Source organism: Urocitellus parryii, unplaced genomic scaffold, assembly GCF_045843805.1.
Source record: "Urocitellus parryii isolate mUroPar1 unplaced genomic scaffold, mUroPar1.hap1 Scaffold_315, whole genome shotgun sequence".
NCBI classification, from domain to species: Eukaryota; Metazoa; Chordata; class Mammalia; order Rodentia; family Sciuridae; genus Urocitellus; species Urocitellus parryii.
In genome coordinates, this window is record NW_027552900.1 from 155,415 (window position 1) to 178,609 (window position 23,195).

Consider the following 23,195-nt stretch of genomic DNA (forward strand, 5'->3'; position numbering starts at 1 on the left):
GAGGGGCTAGAAAAAGGTGGAGAGAGGATGGGGAAACCAAGAATGGTGGACCATAGTTGATGGACTTAACTGTCATTGTAGCATGAAAGCAGCTCTAGACTCTACTTAAACCAATGAGCATGGCTCTGTCCAATCCCAGTGTTTGTGAAAATAGAAAATAAGTGACAAGCTGTAGGGTGCTTATCTCTGGACTAGAATGTGTACTTCAGGGGTCTGGGACTTTGTCAGGTCTGCTTGATTTATTCTCACCACTAGCCCATGTCCTAGACCATGCAGAATAGGCAGGTCATGATTGTGTTGCCTGAATGGATGTGGAATTAGCCACTGTTCCACATTGGAACTGTGGCATTTAGGATTCTACCCCTACCACTGTTTGCTATAACACTGGGATTTAAGTGTTAGAGAAAGCCAAACAGCAGTACTGTGAAATGTTTTGTCTTAATACATTCATATTCAATTTCTGGCTGAGTCATTCAGGATGTCTTGTTCCTTCCTTGAGTTCATTTCTTAAAAACCTGGGGAGTTTTCTAGGCAATAGAAAATAATAAGTTTTGTTTCTGCTCATTTTAGAAGCAGTTGCTGGGTTAATAAAAAAAAATAATAAAAAAAAATGTAACTGTAGAAAAATGCACTTTGAGTGTTTACCCAAGCATTTTGAATTTGGAGGGTTGCTAATTATTGAACCTGAGACTTCATGCATGCTAATTACCCACTCTAACACTGACCTATATTCTAACACTGACCTATACCCCCAGACATACCCAGTCACTAGCATGTCTTTACACTGGCAGAGGAAGGTTACCACAAGAGTAAGATTTTTCTGTGTTACAGCCTATTCCTGGTTTACCACATCCTCATTATGGTAGTCCAGTGATTGAATGAGATCCTCCTCAGTCAATGAGCAAAGTGAAAATCACATTTCACCCCAGTCCCCAGCAGCCCTAGTATCATTGTGACACAGATCAGGTGTCCCAGGCCATGAATGCCAAAATCCTAATGGATATGAGTGCTGTGGGGCAGATGTGCTGGAACACATCCCTGGGAATCAGTATATGAGGAAGCATAGCTGTGGCTTTGAGCTTGTGCTTAGAATAAAGACTGATTTCACTGTAAAACAACACATCTTGATGTACACAGCAATTCTGAAGAGAGACTGGCATAGACACCAGAGCTATGAATGGGTGAAGTCAGACCGCTGTTTCATCATTTCTGTGCACCTGCAGTGTTCCTGCCTTTAGGTCTCTCCCTCCATTTGGTTCCTCTTGGTAATTTTACCTCTTTTATTTAGGACTAAATTCAGCTCATTTGACTTTATCTTGGCTCCTAACACAGTCTATACTGCTACTCTGACTTTATCTTGGGTCTTAACACAGTCTATACTGCTACACCTCCTTCTACTCTGAGTGTTCCCTACCCTCATGGACACACTTAATTTAATTGAAACATACTTGTATCTGTTCTGTTCCTGTGCATCCCTAAAGGACATCCATGCTAGAAGGATGCAGAGCAATTTCCAGTCCATTTATCAGAAACTGAACAAAGCAGTAAATCATCTATCATGGTGTGTGCTTTGCTTTGTTAATTGGTAAGATATTTTTCTCAAATGTAAAGAACAGGTGATAGCTTCTTATACTCTGGAGTGCTTTGTTCCAGGCTTTGATTGTTATAGTTAAAGGTTCATCCCGGGGTTTCATAAATTGACTTCCAGACCACTCATATATAATTGAATCAAGCCTTTATTGAAGCACACCGGTGGCGGCTGACCAGAACATAAAGCTGTTCCCCTGATCAGCCCCGAACTATTGCAAGGGCGCTCCTGATAAGCCTGAACACTGCAAAAGAAATGCTGGGGGGGGGGGTTGTCTAGCCAATGCAAGCAAGCCAGGTTACAAAAGCCAGAGAGTGCAGTCAAACAGCAGGAAGCCTAATCAATCACAGTTAGCCTAATCACCCTAGTTACAGAAACAATGTCCCATTAGGTAGTTCCCTGTTCTTAAAGGCTTCTACAGCAAAAGGAAAAGAACATCTTGCCCCAGTCATGACCCTTGTACTCAGCATTGTTGTTTTACAGAATGGAGTCACAAAACAAAATGGAGTCACATTTGCTTTTATTATCACAGATGCTACTTACGATATGTTGATTTTTGTTCTGAATACATTTTAAAAGTAAGAACACTACTGCTGATAGTCTACAAATCATTAGCTCATTAATTGTGTGTAACTTGACTGAGAAGCAGGATTTGAAGAGGCTGATCATCAAACATTATTCAGAAACTATTTTAAGAAGAGTAAGAGTCATGGAGATTATCCAAGAGAATTAGCTAATTATTTCATGGACTGTGGACATGGAATGTGTCATTTCCCAAAAGGGATTAGTAGTTTCAAGAATAAGTGAAAAGAATTTTTAGAGCTCTAAGGTATTTTTCTTATAGTTCCTGACTAGTGATTGATATCCTATGTATGCTAGACTTTTAATTAATGATGTTTTTCTTTGAGCTGTAATGCTTGTTATCTGTCTGCAATTTCATCAGCCTTCAATGAATGCAGACCTTAAACCATAGTGAAGTAGCACCTCCTTTCTCCACAGAAAAGCACTCTTAACCTGGCTGATTTTAGGACTATTAGCAAAAGAGTCTCTGAGAAAGAGTCTAATGTAGATTAACTTCCTATTTTTGTGTTGCCCTGTTTACTTGGCCACTGGCTGAGAAGATACCAGCACTCCAGGTGCTGGACACTCCCTTACTTGTTTTTCACAAGTATATCCAGTATAATATTTTGAAGAAATATTCAAACAAGGCCTCTGGCCTTGAGCTGGGCTTCATGGAGATGTCTACATTTTTAAGATAAGTTACAAATGGGCTCCATGGGTAACAGCTGGCAGGGGGAGGAAAGAAAGGGGAGAAGAAGCTCTCCCCTTCTCAGGTGTTGTCCTTGAAGAGTTAATTTGCCCAGAACAGTGAAAGAAAAAGCTGCTTTTATGTGAACTTCTGAGCTCCTCCCCTTACACACTAGGTATAAAACTCTGAAACTCCCTGAACTCAGGGTTCAGGGGATTAATTGATTACAGCAAAAGCTATGCCCTCTGAACCTGGCTGCAGCCAAATAAAACTTTTCTGCTAACTTCGGTGCCTTGCCTTCTTTGTCCCCACAACAATAGAACTCTTTAAAAAGTGAAATAATACATCAGTATGTTTTTGTGTTTACAGTGGGGTCATGAAACCTGGCCTTAATGCCATCATGGGACCCTCAAGTGGAAGCAAATCTTTGTGAGTACAAAAGAAAGTGTAAATAAGTCTTTTTGGTCCTGTTTCAGTGTGCTTTTACAAATCACATGCATTTTCTGTTCATGTCCTGTCTGATCCTAGGTCTTGAGGATAACTTGTATTTGAACTAGCTTTAATCTTAGGATCAGATAGTCTTATTAAATTTGGTGTTACAAACAGAGCATAATAAGATCATTAGCAAATAGCAGTTGGCCATGTTATGAGCTAATGAGGAAGAAAGATAAGGAAATACTATTAAAAGGGTAGAAAAGGAGCTGAAGGTCTCAGTGAAGGCATACATCAGAGATAAATGTGCCTACTGCCTGGATTGGGTCCATCCAGGTGAGGGTCATTTGAAAGGGTTATACTAGATAAGCCAGTAATGTCTTGCTTTACTGTTTTGGGGCTTTCTTATAGCACATAATGAAAAGGAAATAAAGGATTTTTGTGTGTGCATGTACACACACACATTAAAGCACAGAACTTTCTGACTAGTTCATTTTCTAACATGAACAGAATTTGAATTCAGAATAGGTGAGAGATGTGGCCTTTGTAGGAAGGAAAACTCACAACAAATATGTCCTATTATAGGTTGCTAGATGTCTTAGCTGCAAGGAAAGATCCCAGGGGTTTATCTGGAGATGTCTGGGTACATGGAGTACCTGAGGAGGCCAATTTCCAATGTAATTCAGGATATGTGTTACAGGTAAGTATTAGTGGGTTTTCCTTTTAGATATCCCCTGTTTCTGTTTAGGAAGAGCCTTGGCTTATAGTTTAGCATGCTTCCAATTGAACATGCTCAGAACCAACTTTCTTTACACAACCTTTACATAATCTCCTTTAAGACCAAGGGAGGAGTTAAAAGTAGAGGCAGAAAAAACCTGGAATATGAACCTGTAGGCAGTGATAGCAATTCTAGATTTCCAAAAGGTTCTACTATTGTCCTTTTTGCCCTTCCTTCACCATTCTTTTTATCCTAAAAGAAGCCTCCATGAAATCCTCATACAAAGCATTCTGGAAGTTTTTAGAAGTCATCACAATCACCTGTATTCCATCTGGGTGTGCAGATAGGGAAGGAAAATTATTCCCTGGGCTCTGAAGCTCTGTGTAGAGTCACTGAAATGTTTAGAGTTGAAAGTTCACCATTACCTAGAAATTTTTCTTGGGTTAGTTATTTTTGTGCATTAACTTACATTCACTGGAGTAATGGTCTGACAAAAAAAAAAAAATCAGTGTTTTTTTATTGAAATGGCATTTGCCTTCAGAATGACGTCATGTTGGCCACCTTGACAGTGGTGGAAAACTTGTGGTTCTCAGCTTCTCTTCAGCTTCCAAGAACTATGACTATCCTGTGTAAAAAAATAAGGATCTACAAGGTCCTTACAGAGTTAAATCTGAGTGAAGTGGCATATTCCAAGGCAATATGAAAATCAAAACCAGTAAAGAGGACTTCCCTCTGTGGGCAATGTGACCTTAATCAGAAGTTTCCTAAAGTTTAGATTTTGTGTGTGTGTGTGTGTGTGTGTGTGTGTGTGTGTGTGATGCTGGGAATTGAACCCATGGCCTTGGGCATGTAAGGCAAGCACTTGAGCTACATCCTCAGCCCCAAGTAGTTTCCTAAGGTGTGTGTGGTCAAAACTGGCTATTTTTTGTAGTGATGAGAAAAGTGACCAGATTCCTATTTTGAAGCAGTAAATTAAGTGAAGAAACAATCTCAACTATGGTGTAATCCTGGGGATGGAGAGTGGGCTATGTGGAGAGAGCCCTAAATGGCCTTTTCCATGGTTCTCCCACCCTCATTGTTAAGAAACAGCACCACATACAAACAAAGATGTTGTGTCTGCCAATAACTACAAAAAATAAATATTAAAAAATTCTCTCTCTCTCTCTCTCTCTCTCTCTCTCTCTCTCTCTCTTTAAAAAAAAGAAACAGATCATTTGATATGTTTGCACTGACTTTTCTTCTCTTTCCTCTTTTAGCTGCTCTTCTCCCTTTCATCTTCTGGGGGACATTTTTGCATGGTTTTTGAAATACACTTCTGGATTTGATAAGTGACAAGAATCTAAGGATTCTTTTTTCATGTGTTCTTTTAGTTATAGATAACACTCTGATTACTTTTGACATAATTAGAAAAGCATGGAATATGGTTGTTCTAAATCAGTCCCCAGTGATTCATTTAGGGGACTGATACTCATATAAAGGCAGCTGTTGGCTTCTTAGAATCTTATAAATAAATTGATTCAAATGATTTTTTTAGCTTTTTATGGTATTTAAGCATGACATAAATGTATAACTATAGCCTGATTATTCAAATGATATGATTGATTACCTAATAATTACTGTCACTATATAATTAATAATACCATTCCTTTGGATTTTTCATTTGTTTACCTTTTGTTACATAAGCACATTTCCTTACCTTACCAAAACCATTATCAATGAACAAACTGAAAAATGTTTCTGTATCATCAACTGTTTGAAGTCCATCTCTTTTTCACAATCATTTGTATTATTAAAGATACAATAGACAATTGCTTTAGATTAATGATTAATGAAGATTTAATAAAAATGATTTTTAAATTTCACAATTATTATGCTTTTCTTAACCTTAAAAAATATTTTTTGTTTTAAAGGTTGTAAATAAACATGGATGTAAAGGGAAGATGAAAAAATAGGAAAGACATTTGATATTCAATATCTTGTTGACTTTTTTGTTTGCAAATTAATCTCTGTTCAGTACTGACTACCTTCTCAAAAGCTGAATATCATAAGACTTCATGTCATTGGTCATAATTTGCTACTTAAAGTAGAAGAAAACTTCAAGTAAAGTCTCCTGTAGGCAAAGGTTTCCTACATGCCCAGCAATTACATTTTTAGTATATTTTTGAAGGTTTTTTAAATTTTTTATCTATTTAGGGAGCTATGTAAAATTAACTAGAGTGATAGTAGTGGTAATATCATGTATTTGTGTAGCACTTTAAAATTTTTAAGCATAAAGTTCATATTTATACTCAAGAATTTTTTATTAGTTTATAATAATTATACAATAATTATATAATCTATTATAATACATTTCATTGTGGATGTTTATAAATGTATATGACACTTTGATATATGTACCCAATTATCTTCTATTCTTTATTTGTTAATAGTACCTAATCCAGGGCCATGAGTAGCATTTGATTATGATGTGTTTGGAGACTCCAAATCCTGGATCTGTTTCCTACTTCCTAAGCCCCCAAAACTTTCTTTCTCCTCTCCCCCCTCATTTACTGTTATAAAGATTGGGCCAGTTGCCCAGTGGAATATCCACTTTTCTGGATTTTTCTGAAAAGATGAATCAGGAATTCTAAGGTAAGTTAAAGTGTAGAAAGCATCATTTTGGGAAAAAATTATGAAATTGAAGATATGCTAAAATGGCATAATATAAAGCATACACTCCTGGCTCCAAGTTGACTCTCTTCTTATCAATCTACTTGGGATCATGTTATGGAGGTGGTGTGTCAATGGGAGGTGGTTAGATCAATATGAGTAGTTTCCTTTTCCTCTCCTATCTTTATAGGTATTTCCTTTTGTCAGAGTCATATTCTTTAGTGTTGTACCTTATTAAAACTAAATACTTGACTCAGTAAGGAACATACAAGACTATTAAAAGCCTGAGCTTCATATCAGGTGCAGTCACTTGACAACTCTGCACTGGGCCTCAGCTTATGCATATGGTAAACTGAGAAATCTCCTCCTTCTCCCAGGTGTCATTTACTTGATATACAGAATAATCAGCATAATAAGATAACATATTTCTATGAGGAATGGTACAGGTTAATTCACCAAATGACAATGACCATGTTCATTTGTGTGGATGATGATAATAATTTGTATTTTAGGTGGAATCTAAAGAATTAAGAAAAGTGACTAGTATAGGAATGGAGCTGATCCTTGATCCTTCTATCTTGTTCCTGGATGAGCCCACAATTGGTTTAGACTGGAACACAGCATATAAGGTCATTAAACTCCTGAAAAGGTAAATGCTATGACAACATTGCTTTGTTTTTGTTTTTGTTTTTCCATTTATTTATTCTCTGATCACTTCTATGTACCTGGTATTCTTGGTGCAGGAGTTCAGAAGCTAAAAAAAAAAGTTCCTTCTTGGTTTGTGAGATACAATGAATAAACAAGAAATGGTTCAAGAAATATGAAACATTAGCACAGGGAAAGAAGGCCATGGTGAGAATGGGAAACTTTTTAAAATAACAGCAGGGTCAGGGAAGACCACAAGCATGTGACATATGAGCTGGGAGAGAGTCAGATGTGCTGTAAATTCAGAAAGACTTCTGGTTGAAAGAAGCAGGCAGTGGCCCTGAGGCAGAGCATGTCTGATGTGTGTGGAACATGAGAGAAGCCAGAGGGACACACCCAGAAACTAAGAGTAGCAGAGGTTGGCTGGGGGCTTAACAACAAAAATTAATTTACTTATGGCTCTAGAGGCAGAAATTTGAGGTGGATGCATCCTCAGGATTGTTTCTTCCCTGGCCTCTCTCCTTGGCTTGTAGATGGCTGTCAGCTACCTTGTGTGTCTTTGTCCTAATTTGCTCCTAATTGGAAAGGCAGATGACAACTTTCAAAGACCACATTTAACCTTAATAACCTCTTTGAAGGTGCTGTGTCCAATGTGGCCACATTCAGAAGCACTGGGAGATAGGGTTTCAATACCTGAGTTTGGGGAGTATGCAGTTCAGCCCCTCACAGGTAGATTAGGATGTGAGGTGGAGTTGGGCAGGTGGCAGATTGCATAGACCATGTAAGAAGTATGGCTTTTCCTGTCCCTGGAGCACACAGGAAGTTTTGAGAGTTTTAGAGCAGAGCAAAGGCTGTGCAGTAGAGCGAGAGTGAGAGAGGGCCCCAAGAAGGATCTGTTGGAGGATGATGGGGCTTTGACTAAGAGGGTCATGGTGAGAAGTGGATGTTTTCTGGGTCTGTTTTCAAGGGAACCAACAGGATCAGCTCAGGATTGAGTTGAGATGGGAGGATTGAGACAAACTGCTGAGCTTTGGAGCATGAAGGTATGGAAGAATGAAATTAAAGAAATGACATTTCCTTCAAGAAAAAAAAAGTGTGAAGGAACATTTATAGGAAAATTTTCAATAGTTGAAACTTAGATATCTCATCTTTAAAAATAAAGAAACATATTTCCAACTGATAGAAAGTCTCCAAGAACAATACAACTGAAATCCTACTCCTCTCACCTGGATTCCCCGCTGTCACAGTTCACTGTATCTGCAGCCTCTCCTTCCCTCTCTGATGCTTCCTTTTTTTCTACCCATGCCTGTTTACCCCAAATACACCTTACTGCAGACTCCAATCAGATAGGACACACTATTGTGTCTGCACTCCCCAGTCAATAAGCATGGCTTTGCCAGGTTCTAATCCAGGGCTCCTCAAATTTCACCAATCCTCCCTACTGTCTCAGTTTACATTCTGCCTCAAGATCCTCTCCAGAAACACACTTTTCCTTTCTTCTTCCAATCTGAAACAGTTCATGGTACGACTCTCTGCTGGGAGCATCCAGTGGGTGTTGCATGAGCTGACTCAGGCATGAAAGGATGCTGAGTTCTCAGTGCAACACACCTGGGAATGTGCCCCCTGAAGGTGGAAGCAGCCTCCATCATCTGATGGTGGTGGTGTCTGCTGGACATCTCTGCTCTGAAATTACTATTTTTACCCTGAGTAATGATTAGCATTTTCTGAGGGAATACAACTAGCTCTTATGCCTTGATTTGACAAGTGGAAAATTCTTCAATGTGGCTTTGGTATTTTCATATGTTCAGAATGATTCTTTTATAATAATTTACGTTGTGGTCACTATGCTGCTTTAGGCTTCTCTTGTACATTTCCTGAGTAAACAGTTTCTTCCCGGCGCCCTGGTTCATTCTGGTGTAGTTAATATTTAGAGATCAATATCTGGTTGCTCAGTGTGCTCACTGATCCTAGAGTGGCATTGCTTCTAGGTCCTTAGTAAACTGAGAAGTACATGTATAATGTGTTTGTTGTATATGTACACACACACATATATAATATAAATATAATTTCACATTTTACTTAGAAATATATTGATTACCAACATGTCATGTGGGCCTTTGTATGTGAGACTGAGATTATATATATATATATATATATATATATATATATATATATATATATATATATATATTGTTTGTTTGTGTTTCCAGTGCTGGAGATATCACTCAAAGCCCTGTGTATGTTAATTACCCACTGTATTAATGAACTACATCCCCAGTCCCTATCTATTTTTTTTTCTATAAAAATACATGCACGAACATAGATCTATAACTCTAGTTGTTTCTGTTAGTGTGTATATTGAAAAGCCCATGAATTCATAATACTATTTCTGATTTCAATCTAACACCTCTGTCTTATTTTTAGTCTTTGCCATTTTTATGTTTATAAGTGATTTCGAACAAGGAGAGATTTGGTTCCCATTATCTCAAAGTGTTTACTTATTTGCTCAGTGAATACTTCAATTGTTTACTGGAACCAGCCACCAGGTAGTTCTGGTCACTCCCTTTTGTCCATCACCCCTGGAATCTCTCTGGCCCATTTTTTTTTTTTTTTTTTTTTGTCAGCTGCCACACACTCCACCTTCATGGCTTCCCTTCTTTGTCACGACCTTGCTTTCTCTGATGCCCATAACCTTATAACCGAGTCTTTATGCTAGAAGAGAGGAAACAGCAGAAGGAAAGATATCTATGGGTTTAAACACCTGAAGTTTAAAATGTCATTTGCACATAAAAGTGAAGATGCCCAGTTATGGGTCCAGAGTTCAGGCCCCATTACAGAACCCATGTATGATATTTAGATTCATAGACATTTTCTTTGTGGTTTGCTCTGCTTAGCACACAGGCATCCTTCCTCATGCAGAGAGCTCTGATCTCTGCATGATCTCTGATCTCCCAAACAGTGCTGTGCACGTTCATCACCTGGGGTCTGGTTGAAATGCTGATCCTGGTCTCTGGAAGGGTTCAAAATTCAGGAGTTTTGAAGAGTAAACACTGACAGTGATGCAGCCAGTCCTCAGAGCACACTTTGAGTGGTATGGATCCGAGGCAATCCCATTTCCATCCTCCAGTCCTTTCCCAACTCTTTATGTCCTTTAAACTAAAGTTCCAGTTTCTAAGTGAAGGGTTCTTCATGGGCTTTTGCTGCCCATTAGTTATCTTCTTCACCCAGTACAGCACCAACAACAACAAAAGCACTCACATAAACACTGTTTGTTGTGTCACGCTGAACTGCTTCTTGTAGTCTCAAGAGTAGACCTGTCCACTTCACACTTTGTTCACCTTGTTGTTTCACTGTGAGTATCTCTTCTTATTTCACTCCTATTGGGACTTTCAATATTCTACTTTTATCTTTTTCAGATAGGGTTGTAACTCTCTTTTTTGTTTACAAGGAGCCATTAGTTATTTCTAATCCACATCATATTCAAATCAGAGATTCCTATCTCGTGTTTCTCTTTGAGTCAGAACATCCTTGGATATATTCCTAGATGCATAAGGTGCTTATAAAATTTTTAAATTAAAGTGATTCCTCTCTTAAAATATTTTAAATAACTGTTTTGAATAGTGATTGTGGCCTTTGTGTCTTCTACCCATAAGTAATAACTTCTATAAAGGATAGTTTAGAAGTGTTCCTAGCTTAGCATTAGATCAGAGCTCAGATCTCAAGCTTGCCCCATTAGTAACTGTGAGTCCTGGGTCAGTTGCTTGACCTTTAAGCCTTACCTGTAAAAAGATGAAAATAATAATAATAATAATAATAATAATAATAATAATAATAATATAACTGCCTTATAACAACATGTGTAAGTGGAAATTAGTCTAACTCTAAAGCATTTAGCAAAGACAGTCTTGCGTGCTTAGTAATAATATATTAACAGGACAGAAGAGTGAAAATCAATTCCTAATGAGCCAGAATTTTGCAAGGATCAATGAGAATTAGTTATATGATATTCTTTTAATCCTTAGTCAATAACTAGTCCTCAAAATGAGTGTACTTAGAGATAATCTGTGATGCTTATTAATAATATAGACTCCCTATACACACCTCCTGTGATTATAATTCACTGTCTGGGAAGACTATTTAGGAGTCTGCATTTTCACTAAAATTCTAGCCAATTCTAGATTTTTGGTGCACCAAATTTTAAGAATCTTTAGTCTTTTTAATAAAAGCATTGAATTTAGGTTACCACTTACCAACTATATAAGTTGAAATGAGAAGTTTGTAAGAGAAAATCAAGTTGAACTGAGAGGATAATGTTCTACTAGTAAGAATAAAATAATTTCCCAAGAAGTTTCAAGTTCATATGTTTAATGACACATTATTTTCCCTTTTTCACTTAGCATTTCAAAGCAGGGATGAATAATCATCTTCACCATTCATCAGCCTTCATATTCCATCTTCCAGCTGTTTGACAGCCTCACCTTATTGGTCTCAGGAAGATTAATGTATCATGGTCCTGCAAAGAAGACTTTGGAGTACTTCGAATGAGCAGGTGTCGTTGACCTCTTCATGTACTAGATCCTTCCTTCATAGACTCCTGGGGAGACCCGAGGGGTCAGCAAGAGTGCTTTAGACCTTGCATAGACCTAACTGGATTTTTACCACTCTGAAATATTTTGATCAGTTTGGTGCCAGAATTTTCTTCATTTTGCAGTACTTGCTTGTTGTTTAGATTTCTCTCCTCCTATTTGAGTATGCATGGTGTGTGTGTGTGTGTGTGTGTGTGTGTGTGTTTGTATGTGTGTATAAGTGTTTCTCAAGGAATTTTGTCTGTTCTCTTCCCAGTTATGGTGAACTTTCCATGACAGTTTAGTAATTGACTCACAGCTAGTTATTTTGTCAGTTGAACATTTTAAAAGTCTCAAATCATTGCTTTTATTTAATATTTATTTTTTTAGTTTTAGGTGAACACAATATCTTTATTTTGTTTCTATGTGGTGCTGAGAATCAAACCCAGTGCCTCACACTTGCTAGGCGAGTACGCTACCACTTGAGCCATATCCCCAGCCCCAATCATTGCTTTTTTGACCATGTAACAGATTGTGGTTTCCCAGAGCTTCCCCTGACAGGTGATGTGCTCTGCCTTCCTGGGGGTTCATAGAGATACTGCTGCATTAGATTGCATTAGATTGAAGATGAAGATTGTAATTCTTTTGACTGACTATTACTAAAAAGAATGGCTCTTTCTGAATCTGACATTAACGGGCCAATATTTCCAGGTTGCCTGGTTCTGTATATTTCAGATTGAAGTATTGTTGATTTTTTTAATGGCTTATCTATCTGCTTCATTTTAGAGGTTTTGGATATGATTATAGATGTTTCTGCATGACTCCAAATAAAGTTGTAATTAATCATTCTCTTTTTTAAAATTTATTTTAATTAAATCTCTGTCATTTAAAAAATAACCAAATACAGGTAAGTCTGGGGAACCCAGGGAAGATGAACTAAAGAGTCAGAGTTCAGGCCAGTTTAGATGATTGTGCCACAGGAAGTTGAGGTGAGAGCTCAGGTGTGCTGTGCTGGTCATGTTTTCTTGATAATGCTGCTCTGTAAATTTGTTGTCTCTTTGGAATTATAGCAGCTTGAGAGATGATCATTTCAATCTCTGATATTAGTAGGTTGTGAAGCAATCTCTGCTGATAAAAATTATACTGCTATCCCAACATTCTCTAGATGAATTCAGGCTGCACAATACACACATACTCAGTATTTTTTTCTTGGATCTATATTTAGATTTTTGAGGAAGTACTGAGAAGCACCAGAGCATATTGATAGCCACTTGGGATTTAAAGATTTATGAGAAGTAAGGACTAGTGTAAGATGTTCTAAAGAATTCAAGAATGTTTTGAAATATGCTTTTTTATTTACTGGAAACAGATTTGTTGAAATATTGTGTGACTGAATAAATAAAAACACAGGATATATTAGTGATGGAAAAAGAGAACAAGAAGATAAGGAAGAAATTATTGAGTCAGTATCTCACCTCCATCAGGCTTAGTGAGTCCTCTCTATTTTCTAAGACCTAGGGTGAGTTTTGGGGGGTTTCTTCTTATCTTCCTTTCTTTCTGTATTAACTTTTTAAAGATTGTTCTTTTAGATACACATGACAGTAGAGTACATTTTGACAATATTATACATACTTTGAGTATAAAATATTCTAATTAGGATTCTTGCAGTTGTAAATAATGTGGAATTTCACTGGTTGTGTATGCAGACATGAGTATAAGAAAGTTATTTTCAACTCATTCTACTGTCTTTCTATTTCCATCTTCTGCCCTTCCCTTTATTCCCCTTTGTCTAATCCAATAAACTTCTATTCTTCCCTCCCCCACCTCTTATTGTTTAGCATCTGCATAACAAAGATAACATAACATAACATAAACATTTTGGTATTGAGGATTAGTTTATTTCAATTAGCATAATAGTCTCCAGATCCACCCATTTATTAGCAAAAGGCATAATGTTATTCTTTTTATGGCTGAGTAATATTCCATGGTGTATATATAGCACATTTTCTTTATCCATTCATCTGTTGAAGGATATCCAGGTTGGTTCCAGAGCTTAGCTTCTGTGAATTGAGCTGCTATAAACATTGATGTTACCATGTCACTATAGTATGCTGACTTTCAGTCCTTGGGAATAAACCGAGGAGTGGGATAGCTTGGTCAAATGGTGGTTCCATTCCAAGTTTTCTGAGGAATCTCCATACTGTTTTCCATAGTGGTTGCACTAATTTGCAGTCCCACCAGCAATGTATGAGTGTACCTCTTGCCCCTCATCCTTGCCAATATATTTTATTACTTATATTCTGCTTTTTGGGGGGGTGGGTACCAGGGATTGAACTCAGAGGCACTAGACCACTGAGTCACATCCCCAGCACTATTTTTTATTTTATTTAGAGACAGGGTCTCACTGACTTGCTTAGTGTATTGCTTTTGCTGAGGCTGGCTTTGAACTTGCAATACTCCTACCTCAGCTTCCCCAGCCACTAGGATTACAGGCGTGCACCACCTCTCCTGGCTTGTTACTTATATTCTTGATAATTACCATTTTGACAGGCGTACAATGAAATCTCAGTGTAGTTTTAATATGCATTTATCCAATTGCTGAAGATGTTTAACAATTTTCATGTATTTGTTGACCGTTTATATTTCTTCTTCTGTGAAGTGTCTGTTTAGATTCTTTGCCCATTTATTGATTGGGTTATTTGGTTTTTTGGTGCTAAGTTTTCTGAGTTCTTTATATATCCTGAAGATTAGTGCTCTATCTGAGGTGCAGGTGGCAAAGATTTCTCCCATTCTGTAGGCTCTCTTTTCACACTGTTGTTACTTTTACTGTGAATAGATTTTTCAGATTGATATCATCCCATTTATTGATTTTTTACTTTTACTTCTTGTGCTTTGGGAGTCTTTTTGAGGAAGTTGGCTTCTAAGCCAACATGATGGAGAGGTGGGCCTCCATTTTCTTCTAGTAGGTTCAAGGTCTCTGGTCTAATCCCTAGGTCCTTGATCCAATTTGTGTTAATTCTTTTGCAGAGTGAGATATAGGTTCAATTTCATTCTGCTGAATATAGTTTCCAATTTTCCCAATAATTTTTGTTGAGGAGGCTGTCTTTTTCTGATATATTGTTATGGCACCTTTGTCTAGTGTGAGATAACTGTATTTATGTGGGCTTGTCTCTAAGTCTTCTATTCTGTTCCATTGGTCTTCAGGTCTGTTTTGGTGCCAATAGCATACCATTTTTGTTACTATAGCTCTCTAACAAAATTTAAGGTCTAGTATTGTGATGCTTCCTGCTTCACTTTTCTTATTAAGATTTGCTTTGGTTATTTTGGGCCTTTTATTTTTCCAAATGAATTTCATAATCACTTTTTCTAATTCTATGAAGAATTTCATTAGAATTTTAATAGGAATTGCATTAAAACTGTATAGCACTTTTAGTAGTGTGGAAATTTTGGGGTGTCTTCTTTTCTGGGTTACTTCTGTGATAGCTATATCAGCCCTGCGGAATTCTTCATGGGTGTCATTACTGGTACAATAAAGAGTCAGAAGACCAGGAAGGTATGTGTATCTCTTACATATCCATATTTTTGCCCAATTGAGTTGGTTGAGGTTTGGTAATGCAGCAGCTCATTAAAGCATGTCCTTGTGAACTTACACAACAGTGTGCTGAACACATAGATTTTGTTGTCAGTGAGTGCTGTGGGTATTTTTATTTAATTTATGAATGAGTATGCTAATTTTTTTTGTACTCAAGTTAGGAGTTATACAAAATAAGAGGAAAAAGAAAAACTGGTGAAACCAGTAGTAATCTGTTAATAATGAGGCAGTAATTTGTGACCTGTTATCCACTTTTATTCCAAAGCCAACAAGACGCAAGTGCCTTTGAGTAGAAAAGAGTCAATAATAGAAACATTAGCTGGTTTTTATGCCAAATCCTCTCTATATGAAGAAACTAGATCTGAACTGGATAGATTCTCAAAGGATCAGAACAAGAGGAGCTTATTCAGGAAGGAGATCTCAGATGTTACTCCATTTGGTCATCATTTTACAGTCATCACCTGGCGTTCATTCAGAAGTTTGGTGGGTCATCCATCTCCAGACCTGGATAGTTCAGGTAACTAACAGATTCTTCTAATTATGCTGTAAAATTATTATACGAGAACAATCTGGTTCTGATATGGACTCCAACAGGATTATTTCATCATCTACCCATCCTTCCATTTATTTGTCATTTCCCATTCTATTTGAGATATAGAGAGTCAACTGAACCAGTGTTATGGTTTGGATATGAAATGTCCCCCAAAGACTCACGTGTTGAAGGCCTAGCCCCATAAGCAGCAGTGTTCAGAGATAGGGCTCTTGGAATGTGGCTGGATCATCTGACCTCATGTATTGATTTATTGATTGAGAGTATTGGGAGGTGGAGAAACTGTAGGAGGTGAGGCCTAGTTGGAAGAAGTAAGTCACTGGGGTAAGGGGTGCCCTGGAACAGTTCATCTTCTCTCTGGCTGCTTCCTTGCCCTCTCTGCTTCCTGGCTGCCACAAGGTTAAGATGAGCAGCTCTGCTTTATCATGCCCTCCTGCCATGATGTTCCACCTCACCTCAGGCCCAAAATGACGTAGCCAGGAGACCATGGACTGAAACCTCTGAATCTATGAGCCAAAATAAATCTTATCTACTGTTTTAGTCAGTGTCTGTGTTTCTGTGACAAAAATGTCAGACAAAATAACTTCCAGGAGGAATAATTTATTTGGGACTCACAGCTTCAGAAGTCTCATAGAGGACTGACTATTGTTCTGGGCCCAATATGAGGAAGCACATGGAGTGTTCAGGAAGCAGGGACCCCAGGAAGATCAACCCTGTCAGGGCATGCTCCCCAGTGACCCGTCTGTTTCCACCACATCCCAAATGACCACAGTTACTACTCAGACATTCCATTCCAACTATGATGGACTGATTAGGTTACAGCCTTCACAGTTCATTTTACCTCTGAATATTCCTGCATCATCACAGAGGGTTTTGGGGGGATACTTCATATCCAAGTAAAAATATCCCCTTTAAGTTGATTTTCAGAGCTGTTTTGTCCCAATGACAAAAAGCTGAGTAACACAACAGGTAACAATGCAATTAAACTTTTACTCATGCAATGCCTTTTATGTGCTTTCCTGGACTACATAACTCAAAACTTTTGATGATATAGGCAAACTCTAATGGAGAATCTTCATCAAATTTTATTTTTTTTTAGAAATGTGAAGCAAAGAAAATATCAAGTAAATATGACATTTTCTTGAAGCTGTCATTTATCGATTCATTCCAAAAATTCAACCCAAGTGCTCATGCTCCATTTAGATACTCTACTACAATAGTGAATGAAATGGGTAAAAATAAAACCCTCTGCTGGAATAGATCTTATTTTCTTAAGAGGACAGAGATGATAGTTGAACAAAGAAAATACATAGCATGCCAGATGGTAGAAGGGACTATGAGGAAGGTTTAAGGAGAGAGAGGTAGACAAAGGGGAGGGAGAGGCCTGAAGGTAGATTGATGAGGGTTGATTTGCCCTTGATATCAGGTGTTGAAAGAACCTAGTGTCATTGACTACACCTGTGTACTGTCTGAGGGTAGAGCCTATAGGTAGAATGTTGTTCCTTATTATTAACCCTCCTCAAAGAGAGATTCTGATGTTGGTAAAGCAAAAGATGTCTCATTGTGCAGTTTATGCACAGGAAGTAACCAGACTGAACAAGAGTATTCACTGTCCACATAACTCCCTTGTTCTTTTACTGGTTCTGTGATAGTTACTGATTATCACTCCTCAGGGCTTTTTGTTTCTCCCCAGTGCTGGGGACTGAATCCAGGGCCTCACACATGCTAAGCAATGGCTCTGCCCCTGAGCTAGAGAGTCAGCCATTGTTTTAGTTATTCTTAGCCCTTATGTCACACAAAACTAGTTCTCCCAGTTCATTGGCCCATTGTTTATAAGAAAATTAATTTAGCTGGCTATTTGGTGGTTATTATTTCATTATCAATCATTGACGTTCTGTGGAGTAAACAGATGTGTCATGTTGTTGACTTTCCTGCGTGAGCACATCACTTTTTATATTTCAGTACTGTTGCTTTCTGAGTGCCCCTGGGAGCCAGCATCCCCTTTTCAGTCATGCTGTCCATCCTGAAAACATTTTTTTTTTTTCTGCAAACATTTTTGATCCTTGTGCTTTGGTGTTTCTCCCAGAGCACAGGCATTTTTGTGTCCTACAGTTTCAGTCAGCTTTTTTGCTGCTGTGACTAAAGGATCCTACCAGCACAACCTTAGGGGAGGAAAAGTTTATTTGAGGCTCACAGTTTCAGAGGTCTTGGTCCAGAGAAGGCCGGCTCAAGGTGAGACAGGACATCATGGCTGGAGAGTGTGACAGAGTGAAGCAGTTCACATCACAGTAGTCAGGAAGCAGAGAGAGAGACAAGCCACTTACCAAATATAAATATATACCTCAAAGCCACACCCCAATTCCCATCTCCTCCAGCCACACCCCACCTGTCTCCAGTTACCACTTCAGTAAATCCCATCAGAGATTAATTCACTGATTAGGCTAACTCTATAAACCAATAATTTCTCCTCCAAACCTTCTTCTGTTGCCTCACAAGTGAGCTTTCATGGGACACCATGTCTAAACTGTAACACCTATCAACCAAAGGTAACATTGTATTCTTTCATAATAGAACTGATGTCATTTGGAAAATCATCAGGTGAATTAGATCCATGAACCAAGAGAAATAATATAGTGAATTGATACTTTAGAGTGATTTATGTATTAGTTTTTTTTTTTCTTGCCTCTACAATGGGTATGTAAGTGTCTAAGACAGTTATGGGTAAAGCATGATTACAACACAGCTCCTTGTAATACATTGGGACTGTGTGTGTTTTGCATCTAACCTTCCTTAAGGTGCAGACACCAGGCCAAGAGGCTCCAGGTTGCATGTTCAGCCTACTTGCCTCATCAGTGAACTCAATTTCACAAAAGGAATTCCAGCAATGTTCAAAGAAGAAGCAACTTCTAGACTAAGGGTAGAACATTGTAAGCTACCTGAGTTTAGCAGGAAAATTCTTTTTTAGAAAATTTGTTTTAATTAGTTATACATGACAGTAGACTACATTTTGATACATCATATATAATGAAGTATAATATCTCATTCTTCTAGTTATACATGATGTAGAATCCCACTGGTTATATAGTTATATATGTTCATAGGATAATAAGGTCTGATTCATTCTACTATCCTTTATACTCCCATACCCCCTCTTCTCCTTTTGTTCCCCTTTACCTAATCTACAGTAACTCTATTCTTCCCTAGATTCCCCCCCTCCATTGTGAATTAGCACCTGCATATCAGAGAAAACATTTGGCCTTTGGCTTTTTAGGATTGGCTTATTTTGCTTAGCATGATATTCTCCAACTCCATCCATTTACAGGCAAATACCATAATTTAATTCTTCTTTAAGGCTGAGTAATATTCCATCCTGAGCTACATACATACGCGCGCGCGCACACACACACACACACACACACACACACACACACACATATAGATATATAACACATTTTTTATCCATTCATCTGTTGAAGGGAACCTAGATTGGTTCCACAGTTTAGCTATTGTGAATTGAGCTTAGCAGGACAATTCTTATCAGCTTTGTACATTCTGGAATATTAGCTCAGGAGAAGGCAAACATTTTTTGGTTAAAGGCCCAGAGGTAAATATTTTGCACTTTGAGGGCCACATATGGCATTTGGCATTTGTCTTGGGTAGTCAACCCTGCTTTTCTTTATAAAAGCAGCCACAGCTAATACATATATGATGAACGTGGCAGCATTCAAAAAAGTTTTATTCATGGACACTGAATTTTGAATTGTATAGATGTTCAGTATTGCACAAAATATTATTCTTGACCTGGTCTGATGTAGGAAAGACAAGGCTGGACACGGAGGAATCAGCAGGAAGCAGGTTTATTGGCTGCAGCCTGTCCAGAGGGGCTTTCACCTAAATCAATCCATCCCTCTGAACCCCTAGTCCAGAAATTTTTAGAACTTTATACCCAGTGTATGGGAAGGGGGATGTGCTCAGAGACTCACAATTTGCAGAAGTCTACATAAAAGTAGGTTTTTTACTGTAGTGGGTAAGTAACCCAGGCCTGAGTACAAAAATAAACCAAGGACACTCTCTCTGAAATCAGTGCTTGAGAAAGGGAGGGTTCCTCTTCCTTGTCCTCCACAGCTGGTTTTGGAACCTAATTAGCACCATTCTCTGGATTGTAAAGGACTTTCCCTAGGATCTAATTACGTTCCTTTGAAGTGTAAATACCCCTGTGCAGGCTCCAGGCTCAAGGCTTGAGGCCTTCTGAACTGAGCCAGTCTCCCTGGAACACTCTCTTGTAAACACACTTCCCTCCTAAAAACTCTTACTAACAATCATAGATTGTTTTAGACTAGAAAATTTATGACACTAGGTAGCCTATAAATGTTGACAAAAACTAGTAAGTGGTGCTCGGAATCTGGAGTGCTGATCTCCTCCAGGCCCTGGAACACCTTTAGTTGTTGCAAGATAAAGCAAAAGGAAATCAGAAGCCTAACCACATTTTCTTTTGCAGAAATTCTTGCTGGTCCTCTAAGAACAATTATGGTGAGGGTCTCTGGAGAAGCTTTTCTGTGGAGGAGAGAATGCCACTACAGTTCCTCCCAATTATCGGGAAAAAAAGAAAACCATTCTTTGTTCATGGGCTTAGGAAAAATACAAGCCTAGCCCTGTTTGGCCTGTGGCCACAGTTTACTAACTCTTGGCATAAAGTTTTTATTCTTGTATTATTTTTATTCCTCTAAGTTTTTGAAAATGGAGTTGCTAAAGTGAATTATGGCTTCTTGATGATAATCCTGTATTTATTGCCTCATTGTTCTAATTTGTTCTGGTCTAGTTATTTATTGACATGATTCAGACTTGACATCTAACCAGATGGTGTATAGGGAAGATGTAGGTATGCATGGATTACTTGAAAAAGGTTTAGTGTTTATTTAATGTGCCAAGTTTTCTTATCAAATCAACTTGGACAACATTATAATTAATCATTGGGAGAGTCATTGTATTTGCATATTTACAAATTAAATATTTTACTTTTTTTTTTTTTTTTTTTTTAGTGCAAGCTACATTCCTCAATCCCTCAGAACACACTTTGAGAAATGTTGTTTAAGTACTTCTGAACAAATGCAGAATAAGGTGTTGGAGAATTTCTTTTTTTAATCTGTTTTGAACAAATTAGAGTACAGACACACAAAGATCATAGATAGTGTCATTTAGTCTATGGTGAAATGTTCATTTTGCTCAAAGATTTTCTTTTTCTTCATGGAAGAAGGAACAACACATGTGAACCTTGTAAAAATGTGCTATGATCTCAGGATTCATCATTTTTCAATATGTTTGAAAATAACTAGAAAAAAATTCTAATGATATTAATATCTAATGATATTAATGTAAAATGTCAAATTTTAATGCAAAAAAAAATGGAGAAAGCAGAGCATCTATTGGGAAGTCTGAATATCTTAGAAGCCCTACTGTGTAAAAAAACAAAAACAAAAACAAAAAAAACAAAAACAGATTCTTGTATACATGAGCATGCTGCATGTCCATGGAACCATCTGCATTTATTTTGAAAGTCTGATCTGTTGAAATGAAGCAAAGCATATTCTGAGGGTGTTGGAAATGGTAGGGTAATGGGTCCCCCCCTAAATTTCTCTTATTAGCAGAGGGATTTTAAGGACATGTCATGGGTGAAACATTTAATTAACATTGTTTCCAGAGTCCAGTTTTTACAAACTAGCCTTTACAGATCATGATTCTGTTTTTGCATTTTGTTTAACTTCTTGCCATAGTGTGCTTTACAATTTAGTTCGTGGCTTGATATTGTGGTAACACTGAGATTTTCTTTACTCTGACATTTTCAAGATATATGGCAGGATATTTTGCTTTCTTTACATTACAATTTTCTCTATTATTGTATTTAACCCAAGAATAATTATAAGTAGAATTCCTCATGTTGACTATATCACAATGTAACCTTTTGCCAATTAAAACTTTTTTAAGTCACTTTTTATTCTATAAACAAGTGTGATGGTGGTTCATTCTCTCTGGGACCCATTTACACAGACCAAATATGTGAAGATGGGTGAGGATGGCAAAGAATTGGAGGTTCAGGTGTGCCAAGTATTGTAGACCTCACTGACTGGGGTTGACAGACCAGCAATGTCAGAGGAGATGGTAATGGAACCTTTGAGTGTACTCAGCTGGCTGAATGCATTGGTGACAGTGACAATGCCCACCAGGGCAGGTGGAGACTCCCCACCTGAATTGAATAGGTGCATGTTGCTACTTCTGTATCATTCAAAATTCCTTTGTTAGGTGTGTTTGGGGGTATTAAGTTTTTATTTATCTGTCCATTTTGAAGAGATGGGGATCAAAGTCTATATGTGTCACATGCTAGGTCAGCATTCTTTTATTGAAATTTTATGTATTTGTACTGATCAGAGTGAAGCTTCCTGTTTTCACTTGAACCTCTTCAAGCATAAAGCTGAAGTTCACTGGCATAAAAGTTGAGAACTTGTTCCATCAAAACTCTGATTTTGTTTCTGAAATTACTTTCCCCACACCTGCATCACTCTGCTGCAGCTCACTATGCCTAGAGAATCTTACCTTGTCTAGTCCTCTCTCTCTTGTCTTTTCAGTTCCCAAACAACAGAATCCTCACATTTTCAATATGACTTAGAAAGCAATGATACTGTGGCCACATCATTTAAAGTGTGCATCTTAGTGGAGAGATTTGATTGGGTAGCCATATATTTTATAATAATGAAATTTTTACATGCAATTGAAACTCTTTCCTTCTTATTTTCATTTTTCTCTTTGAAAAGTAATTGCCACATTCATTCTTGGAAAGTGATAGGTACCACTTTCCTTTTGCTGAAGGATTATTCTATTGAAATCCAACTTAGGTAAGTAAATTTGGATCTTGATTTTGAGAAAATTCTGACATTTTGTTCAATCTCAAGGATACCCATTAAGAATTTTTATGACAATACAGGGTAAATGTTGCTGTTTTATTGTGGGGTAGCATCAGTTAGTGTATTACAAATCAATGGAACAGCTAAGTTTGGGTTTTGCTCAGGTATGAATATGTGTGGTGGTAAATTGCACACATCTTGTATACTTAACCATTTTTAAGTGCATATTTGGGAGGCATCAAGTATATTCACATAAACTGTCATCCAATCCAGAGCAACTTCATCTTCCAAGGTAGAATCTTCAACCCACC

General features: G+C 37.7%; 1 pseudogene; it reads left to right on the forward strand.

The window, feature by feature from the left end:
- Nucleotides 1–15,399, forward strand: part of LOC144251954 (broad substrate specificity ATP-binding cassette transporter ABCG2-like) — a 28,222-nt pseudogene extending 12,823 nt beyond the window's left edge.
- The last annotated feature ends 7,796 nt before the right edge of the window (nt 15,400–23,195 follow it).